Raw genomic sequence first — 9,274 nt, forward strand, 5'->3', positions numbered from 1 at the left:
TTGGCCAGGCAGGTTGCCGATGGGGTTAGACCAGCATTGCCATCAGTAGACACGAACTGGCTCATTTTCGGGAATGCCAAAAACTGGCTGCATACAGGTGTCCAAATTTTATCGGGACATTATGAACAGGCCCTAGGTGGGACCAGGTTGGACCTGCAAGGGGTAGCCCGTGAGCGCTGGGAGGAGGCCTGGAAAGTGGCAATCAGGTGGGGTCGCAGAAATATAAAGGGATTGAGGAATCGCACAATAGACTTGGCCACAACCCAGGTGGAGGAGATTATGTCAGGGCCTCCCGGGGCGGCTGCGGCAGCAGAGAGGGCGCAGAGCCCCAGGGAGGATCTGAGGGAGGCACAGGGAGAGGCACCCGGCCCTGTGACGACAGAGGCGATGGGGCCGCCGGTGAAGATGAGGGTACAGGAGCAGGGGGACCATGTGGTCGAGGCGACGACCTCAGAGGCGAGGCCGGTGCCACTCCCCAGGCGGAGGATGCCGGTCCCTCGGAGGAGGGAGATGGAGCCTCCGGGTAGGGGACAGGAGGAGCAGGAGGGGGTGGAGCGAGCTCAGGAAGGAGAGCTAGTGCAGCCAGAGCAGGGGCTGCCGGACCCACTGGAAGGAGGGGATGAGCTCTTGGAGGAGGGGCCAGAGGAGCTGGTGGATTTAGAAGAGCTGGAACAGTTAGAGGAGCTTAGTTTGGAGGCGCTGGAGCTAGGTGAGAGTCCTGCTGTGTCGTCCGGGGAGGAAATGCAGGACCCGGGCACGAAAGTCGAGGGGCCGGAGAGAAAAGGGGAAGGAAGAGAGCGGGCCTTGGAGATGCGGGCCGCGGAGGAACACCGGAAGGAGGCAAGGAATCGGGGGAAGAGTCTCCATCTAAGACATGAGCATCATGAGGTTAGCAAACGGAATTGGGAGTTGGCCCCGGTCAGGAAAATTCTCCTGATTGGGGACTCAAACTTAAGTAGAATACAGGCGGTGGACAACGGAGACATTGAGGTGGACTCGTTCCCGGGGGCAAATTGGGCTCAGGCCTATACCCTAGTTAAGCATAGGACCCCGGTTTCCTCAGTGGTTAGGCACCTGTTTCTTTCGTTTGGCCTGAATAATAGGAGACAGGGGGATCGGTCTAACCTTAAGCAGGCGATAGAGAGGCTGCAGGAAGCAGCAACTAGGACTTTTCCGAATGCGAGCGTCAGGATCCCAGTGATCAATTATGACAGAAGCCTGCCGGAGTGGCAGAAGAACAACCTCCGGTTGATTAACGAATTGATTATGGGGACGGGGTGCAGTGTGCCCCCGCTACCGGAAAGTAACTTCCAGACGGAAGCGGACAAAATCCACTGGACCCCTGACACGGCGCAGGCCATGCTGCAGCATTGGTTAAGGAACTGATGAACACCAGGGTGGGTAGGGGTGGGCTTAGGGGGAAGGGATTTGGTTTAGTTAGAATTTTTTGGTGGGAATAGGTTGGGATGGGGGATTGTTGAAGGATTCCTTGGTTGTGGTTTTTGGATCATTATGTTCAGTAAAGAATGGAAATAATAAAAAGTAAAAATAAACTAATAAAAATAATAAATGAATATAATTTGAGAATAACTGAATTGTGTTTCAGTCAAATAAAAATAATAAATGAATATAATTTGAGAATAACTGAATTGTGTTTCAGTCAAATAAAAATAATAAATGAATATAATTTGAGAATAACTGAATTGTGTTTCAGTCAATGGTATAAATATTCAAGTAAAATTGATTGAAAAAAATATGCAAAAATAAAAATAAAAAAATAAAAAATAAATAATGGAGAGCATGATGATTGAGGAAAGAGCAGGATGATTATCCTAAGATCCATTCTCTTTGCTGAATCTCCGTAATCCAGATTTTTGCCAAGTCCGCTCCTACTGAATGTTGGTAGAAAAAAACCTAACTATAACCTAACCATAACTATAACCCTGACCCTAACCATGACCCTGACCCTAACATCAGATGCAAAAGCCTCTAAGTGCCGTCTGAAATTTCAGACGGCACTTAAAGGCTTTTGCACCTGAAGTCTTCTTAGCAATACTAGCATACCAGGTATAGACGTTAGCAGTGGAGGTGTAGTAGACGGTCCCTGCTCTTCTGACTCAAGTAAGTAGCTCTGAGATGACAAATCTAGCACACAAAGCATAAAAATACATGTCAGCCACGTATGCAATATTTGAACTGTTTTAAATATAAATGTTAGATATCATGTAGATTAACTCACCGTCTGTAGCTGACGTAGTGTCCCGCGTGGTCTCTCCACTAACGGAGGGACTGTGACCCAGCACACCGTCCATAACTTCGAACCACGGAAAATTTCTTCTCTGGGCACCGCTTTGCCCATTGTGCGTTTTTATTGCTTTGTACTGCGCCCGCAACTTTTTTAACTTGTCACAAACTTGCAGCGTTGTGCGTGGGATTCCTAATTTGGAGAGCTGGTCTTTGTTTCTGTAGACACCGTCAAACGGACGTCATACATTCTCTTCTACCCGAATGTTCAGAAGAGCTTTGGTATCTTTCACAGACCAGTGCTGCCAATTCTCCATTTTCACAATATAAAATAGCCAAATACGCATCTTGTCGTAAACCTTCACCTGACTACGATTAGCTCTGCCTTTCACCTTGACCACACCTCAAGCCCCAGCTGGCCCGCTTTGGACCAAGGTTGTCGGTCCAAACTCAGGCCTTTGGCCCCGAGGAAGCACCAAAGAGGCATGATCAAGCACACTTATTTCATATTTATATACTATTAAAATCTTACATTTATGTAATATTATTTGCAATACTTATTATTTTTCTATAATAATAATACTTTGAATAAATCTCCAACAGTGTCGTCAGCAAAGCATCCCTACACCTTCACACTTCCTCCTCCATGCTTCACGGTGGGAACCATGCATGTAGAGACCATTCGTTCATCTTTAAAGATTTCAAATTTGGACTCATCAGACCAAAGCACAGATTTCCACTGGTCTAATGTCCATTTCTTGTGTTTCTTGGCCAAAACAAATCTCTGCTTCTTGTCTTTCCTTAGTAGTTGTTCCTTAGCAGTCTGATTTGCGCAGTCTCCTCTGAACAGTTGATGTAGAGATGTGTCTGCAACTAGAGCTAGTGTGGCATTATCTGAGCTCTAATCTCAGGAGCTGTTAACTTGTGATTGTTAACTTGTGATTTAACTTGTGATTTCTGAGGCTGGTGACTCAGATGAGCTGATCCTCTGCAGCAGAGGTGACTCTTGGTCTTTCTTTCCTGGGGCGGTCCTCATGTGAGCCAGTTTTGTGCTTGATGGTTTTTGTGACTGCACTTGCATAAATTTAAAGTTTTTGCAATTTTCTGGACTTAATGACCATCAGTTCTTAAAGTAATGATGGACTGTTGTTTCTTTTTACTCAGCATCTTGGTTCTTGCCATAATATGCGTTGTCAAATAGGGCTGTCAGCTGTGTACCAACCTGACTCATGCACAACACAACTGATGGTCCCAACCTCATTAAAAGGCAAGAAATTCCACAAATTAACCTTGAGCATGACCCGAATTTTTGAAGTGATCAACAAGAACAGTGAAGCTACTCATTACAGAGTCCTTTTTGAAAGTGTTGTTTCTGTTTTGAGAGGGGTTTCAGGTTTTTTAGGGCTATGGTCTTACACTTTTTTGATCAGCCGAAGAACAGAATTTCAGCCGAATTTCAGTTTAATTGTTGTTTTCAATAAATTGCTTACTAAAAATTTATTTTTTTCACTCCCATTTCTTTTTTTTTCTTTTTTCATTTTGAAGCTCTGGTTAGAACCTCCTTTAGATCCAACAGTGCACAATGCAATTTTTCAACTGGTCTTAAAATTTTGTTTAGGTCTGCTTTAAAAGGGCCTCTTCACAAGACAGAATTTTACACCAGACATCAGACTAACATAGACCTTCACTTGCACAAGTTTCAGCCCACTAGTCCCTTGTGAGGGCAAACAGCAACCCAAAAGACACTGGACACAAGCCCTCAATTCAACTGTAGAGACATGTACAATTACTTTAAAGGCCTTCTTGGAGGCCACAGACAGCACGTTTGGCCTGTGTTGTGGCTGTATATAGTTTTGTGTAGGCTCTGCTGTTGTTGTGTGGTCTGGTGTTGCATCATAAACCCTGGGGCCTATACCATGAAGGTAGTTGAACAAATTCAGGGTTACAGGATTGGTTTTGAGTTGACAAAACCAAACCGATGCAATCAGGCTTTATTGGTACCATGACGCAGCTCATCAACTTTCTCTGTCAACTCAGGATTTGATCCTTAAGCTATGATTACTTCACGCGCGCGTGCACATAAAAGAGTGACGTCGGCACTAAACAACCAATCGCGTTCGATATGGATAGAGCGAGAGCCATATATTTTTCCGCAGAGGAGCAAGAGCTAATACTTCACAAATATGAAGAATATAAAAGTGTATTTCAAGCACGCAGTAACACGGCCTCTGCTGCCAAAGCAAGAGAAGAATGTTGGAGGAAAATTGCTGATTGCATTAATGCGTAAGTAAAAAAAAAAAATTTATATAAAAAAAAAACATTCTAGGCTTTAGGTCATTCATGTACAATTATGTGTATATACACTGCAAAAAAATGCTCTTCTTACTTAGTAATTTTGTCTTGTTTCTAGTCTAAATATCTAAAAATTCTTAAATCAAGATGCATTTACTAGATAATTACATGACATAAGATGTTTTCTAGAAAATTTCTGTTTTGTCCCAAACAGAAATAAGATTATTTTCCTCACCCCATTGGCAGATAATTTTGCTTGTTTTAAGCAAAAACTCACTTTATTTTGATTTTATTTTTAATAAAACAAATAAATCCTATGTCACTTAATTAACTAGTAAATGCATCTTGATTTAATAATTTTGGAAACAAGAAAAAATACTAAATAAGAAGAGCATTTTTTTGCAGTGTAATGCAGCCTATATGTAAGTGTTCGCTTGTGACACTTTACAATAAGGTTGTATTTGTTAAAATAAGTTAATGCATAAGTTAACATGAACTAACAATGAACAATAGTTTTGCATTTATTATTCTTTGTTAATGGTAATGGCAAAACCATTGTTCATGTTACTTCACTGTGCATTAGGCCTCACTAATGTTAACAGTTACAACTTTTGATTTAAAAAATGTTTTAAATGCTAAAATGAAATGAGTATACATACATACGTACGTACGTGTGAATGCATAGGCTATCACATCCTAAAAAAATGATATTCATTGACTTTTAGATGCAACCCCAACTCCAAACGTTCTTGGCAGCAGATCAAGACAAAATATAAAAATATAATTCAAAGTGGTGAGTTTTTACCACAACCTTTTATTATTTTTGTGAACATTTTATCATAATAACGGAAAAAGTGTGACATCCGTAAAAGTGGGGGAGGGCCACCTCCTCCTGAATACACTGCGGCGGAGGAGTTGGCTCTGAGTAACAATAAGGGGAGGCCGATTATGGATGGCATTACAGATGCTGTGCAATCTGACCCTGGTGCTGGCTCCTCTAAGCAAGTGACACTGGGTATGTGTGCAATGCATTACTATTTTTTATTTTATTACTCTAACTTCTAATTTTTCTGCCTCTATGTTCTGCAGTAGAGGGAAATGCATTGTCCCTGTTGAAGCCAGCACACATACGCACAGTCTCCCACACAGATATGCAGTATGCAGCAGACAGAACACCATGAACATAACCTGCTTTATAACAGTTATGCTTTACATTGGCCTACTTTTATTTATTAGGGTGACGCAAATGATGAAGACACTCTGTCTGTGTGTTCTGATACAGCTGCTGAGGTGAATGCACTGGGCTTTTTATTATGGCACACATTTGAATGCATCATAAAGTCACTGGCCCTTACACTTATCTTTTTTTAATTGTAGGATTTTTCACAACCTGCCCCAGAAACTGAGGCCTCTGCTTCAATGGGCTATAGGAGGAATGTGAACAAGGTAATTCTTAAAACCCTTGACCTAAATTAGTCAGTCCTAGTTATGCCACTTTAATAAAAAATAAAAATTATTTAACCTCCAGAATACTTTAAATGATTGTTTGTGGTGGAATTATGTATCAGGTGGAAACAGACTCTGTCAGGGTCCTTTACAAAAGGAGTCTAGATCTAGACTGTTCCCTAAAGGAGCTGGACTGTGAGCTGAGGAGGCTCCAAATAAAATAAAAAAAAATTGGAGATCAAACAGCTGGAAAAACAGATCTCAGTATGTGAACTTATTTAACCAAGTAACACTTTAATATGAACATTGTATATTTATTAATTTAACTTTCTCTTGCTCTTTCTTCCTCCCTAGCCACATGACCAATAAAACCGTTTGAGACCAGTCTGCAGTGTCAATGTGCTTTTATTAAGTAAAATATTGTGTTGTGATTGCATCTCTGACAGCTGCCCCAGCTGGGTGGTCAAGTGTGATGGGGTCAATTTCATCGGGGAGAAGCTGGTTTTGTGGTGGTACTCGCTCCTTTCTGATAGTGGCTATATTGTGCAGAATTGCACATGCAGCCACTATCTGTGATGCCCGCTGTGGTGACACTCTTAAGCGCCGAAGGCAGTTGAAACGCGCCTTTAGGATGCCAAAGGTCATCTCGATCTTAACCCTGGTTTTACTGAGGGCCACATTGAAGCGGTTTTGTGGCCCTGTCTGAGGGTCAGGATAGGGAGTTAGCAAAAACCTCTGGCATGCATAACCCCGGTCTCCTACCAACAGGCCATCAAAAAGCCCTGTCATGTAACAGAAAAGGGGAAAATTGTGTAAATGTTTGTCACAATTAAAACGATGTTTTGTACTGTACCAAATTTACCTTCCTCGAAGCGCTGACACAACACAGACTCACGGAAAATTCTGGAATCATGAACTGAGCCAGGCCATTTGGCATCCAAACTTGTGATCATGCATTCATGATCACAAGTCATCTGCAGATGAAATCTACAGTAAATCATTGTCCTATCTGTTAAAGTTATTATTCATTTAAAAGGTTAATCTCAATGCAAATGAAATCATCTCATGTGTATAGTAGCCCTACCTGAACATTAAGGCTGTGAAAGGACTTTCTGTTCACATAATCAGCCTCATGTTCTCCTAGAGCTGTGGAGATTGCAACATGTGTGCAGTCTATTGCTCCATATGTTATGACTCTAGGGAATCCTATCATAGGATTTAAAAATAAAAAGATTTAAAATCATTCTTAATATGTAGCTAATGTAGCCTATAATATATATAAGTGCTCTAAGTAAAATCTGCCTTTTGGAAAGAAAAAAAGAACCTGAATGTGAACGGTTAAATTGTTCATACGTCACGTCACCCTATCAATATATCTTACCGGCAATTTTATAAAAGCCCTCTTTTATGGACATGGTCGATAAATGTCCTGGGAACACAATGAAGCCATTTATGTACCCCTGCAGTGCAAGGACCACCTTGCGAATGGTTCGACAAACCGTGTTTTTCCCAAGGTTCTCTGCATCACCGACCGCGTACAAGTATGTACCACTTGCAAAAAAACGCAACGCAATGTATACCATTTGCGGTACAGTAAGGGCATGGCTTCGACGAGTCACATTTGTTATGTGCGGCTCAAGAAGTTCGCAAATATAACCTATTCCTTCTACGGAAAATCTGTACCTTACGTATCAGGAAAGTCAAGGGGATTTTGTCTGTCCCTAAAAACTCTTTCTCTACGAAGTGCTCTTCTAACAATTTGCGCGGAGATGTCCACAGGATTTGGTAGAAAAGGTGAAGCCATTGCAAAAGACGCTGGGAATTAGTTACGTCATCTATATATATATTTTTTTGCTCACAGCTGATTGGTCAAACTTAAATCTCAGATCTCGAATCCAGAACATAACCTGCCCCGGAGCAGGTTAGCCGTGCAGCGTAAAATACCATGGCAACTAACACCGATTAAAGCCGAGCTACTTTCATAGTACCTAAAACCCAGGATTGGCACAAACTAAGCTTAAACATATCTGGCTAGCCAGCTAAACCAGCTTCATGGTATAGGCTCCAGGTTTTTCAGGGTTTTTCTATATGGGTTTGTTTTGATGGGTGAACTGTCTTTGTGGTGTTAAGAGAGTGAAAACTGGCCGTTTTTCTTTTTTGCACCTCCCCGGGCATGATCTAAATAAACAGAGAAAGACGCCGTCCATAAATTGCAATTTTTCTGCACTGCACAAGTGATTTTTGCCAAGATATTTTTAGATACGATAGACAAGATGTTTTGGAATAATAATTTAATGAAAACCCAATTTTGACAAAAAATGGGCATTAAACCTATTCTTCGACTTTGCTGAAAACGTTCCAGCGTGACATCCGACGGGTTTTCCCAGATCGCATCACATATAGCCTACATTTTGAAAATAAAAAAAATATCTTAAACTTAATTTTAAACGTTCTCAAATTAATTTTATTCAGTGTCAGCAATTTAATCAAATATTTAATCAAGTTTAACTGCTTATTTGCTGGAATCATTCAACCGTTGTTACATGTATCGCCTAAAGCATGATTTAAATCAATGAGTTTCATATATTATAACACTTTCCAGATCGTCTTTTGCTGAGGATGTGGGAGAGAAAGAGAAACCAGTTGCTGAGGATGTGGGAGAGAAAGAGAAACCAGTTACTGAGGATGTGGGAGAGAATGAAAAACCAGTTTCTGAGGATGTGGAGGGAGAAGAAGTTGAAGGCGTTATGGAGGATGTTGGTGAAGTTATTGAAGGTGTTATGGAGGATGTTGGTGAAGTTATTATTGATGGTGTTGCTGAAGTCTATTCCTGTGGTGGTGAAGGTGGTGGAGAAGGTGATGGAGAAGGAGCTGGAGATGGTTTACAGAGTGAGTCCCCGGTGAGCCGGACACCAGCAGCGGTCAGCAACCCAACAGGTACCGGTGACATTAACACTAAACTCACGGAGAGTTCACTGCTGTGTTTATTAACAGCGCCGTCGATCACACGCACTCATGGGGCAAAACACTCACTAACAACCGCGTTACTGAACAGAAAATAACTTCAATCACGTGAGCATAACGACACTCGGTAACGTTGTGTGTTTTTACAAACAGAAGGCATTATTTTATTATATTTCAGCATCAAATGAACACAATCATTAAATCACACATAATCACACTATCATCAATTAGACAGCTAACGAATGAGTAGTACATATACATCTAATAACAACAACATGGCTAAAGGATTCTTTTCACTCAAATATAACAACAACAAAAAACATTAATT

The 9,274-nt window shown here is 41.5% G+C and overlaps 1 pseudogene across 1 annotated transcript; it reads right to left on the bottom strand.

Moving 5' to 3' along the window:
• Window positions 1-6,390: 6,390 nt before the first annotated feature.
• On the bottom strand, window positions 6,391-7,786 carry LOC307117800 (putative nuclease HARBI1; annotated as a pseudogene). Its single transcript has 4 exons — window positions 7,364-7,786; window positions 7,067-7,188; window positions 6,845-6,956; window positions 6,391-6,764 (listed from the first exon to the last, which is right to left on the bottom strand). The product of its transcript is annotated as a putative nuclease HARBI1 (transcript).
• Window positions 7,787-9,274: the final 1,488 nt, after the last annotated feature.

Source organism: Gobio gobio, assembly GCF_949357685.1.
Source record: "Gobio gobio genome assembly, chromosome: 1".
In the NCBI taxonomy this organism is placed as follows: domain Eukaryota; kingdom Metazoa; phylum Chordata; class Actinopteri; order Cypriniformes; family Gobionidae; genus Gobio; species Gobio gobio.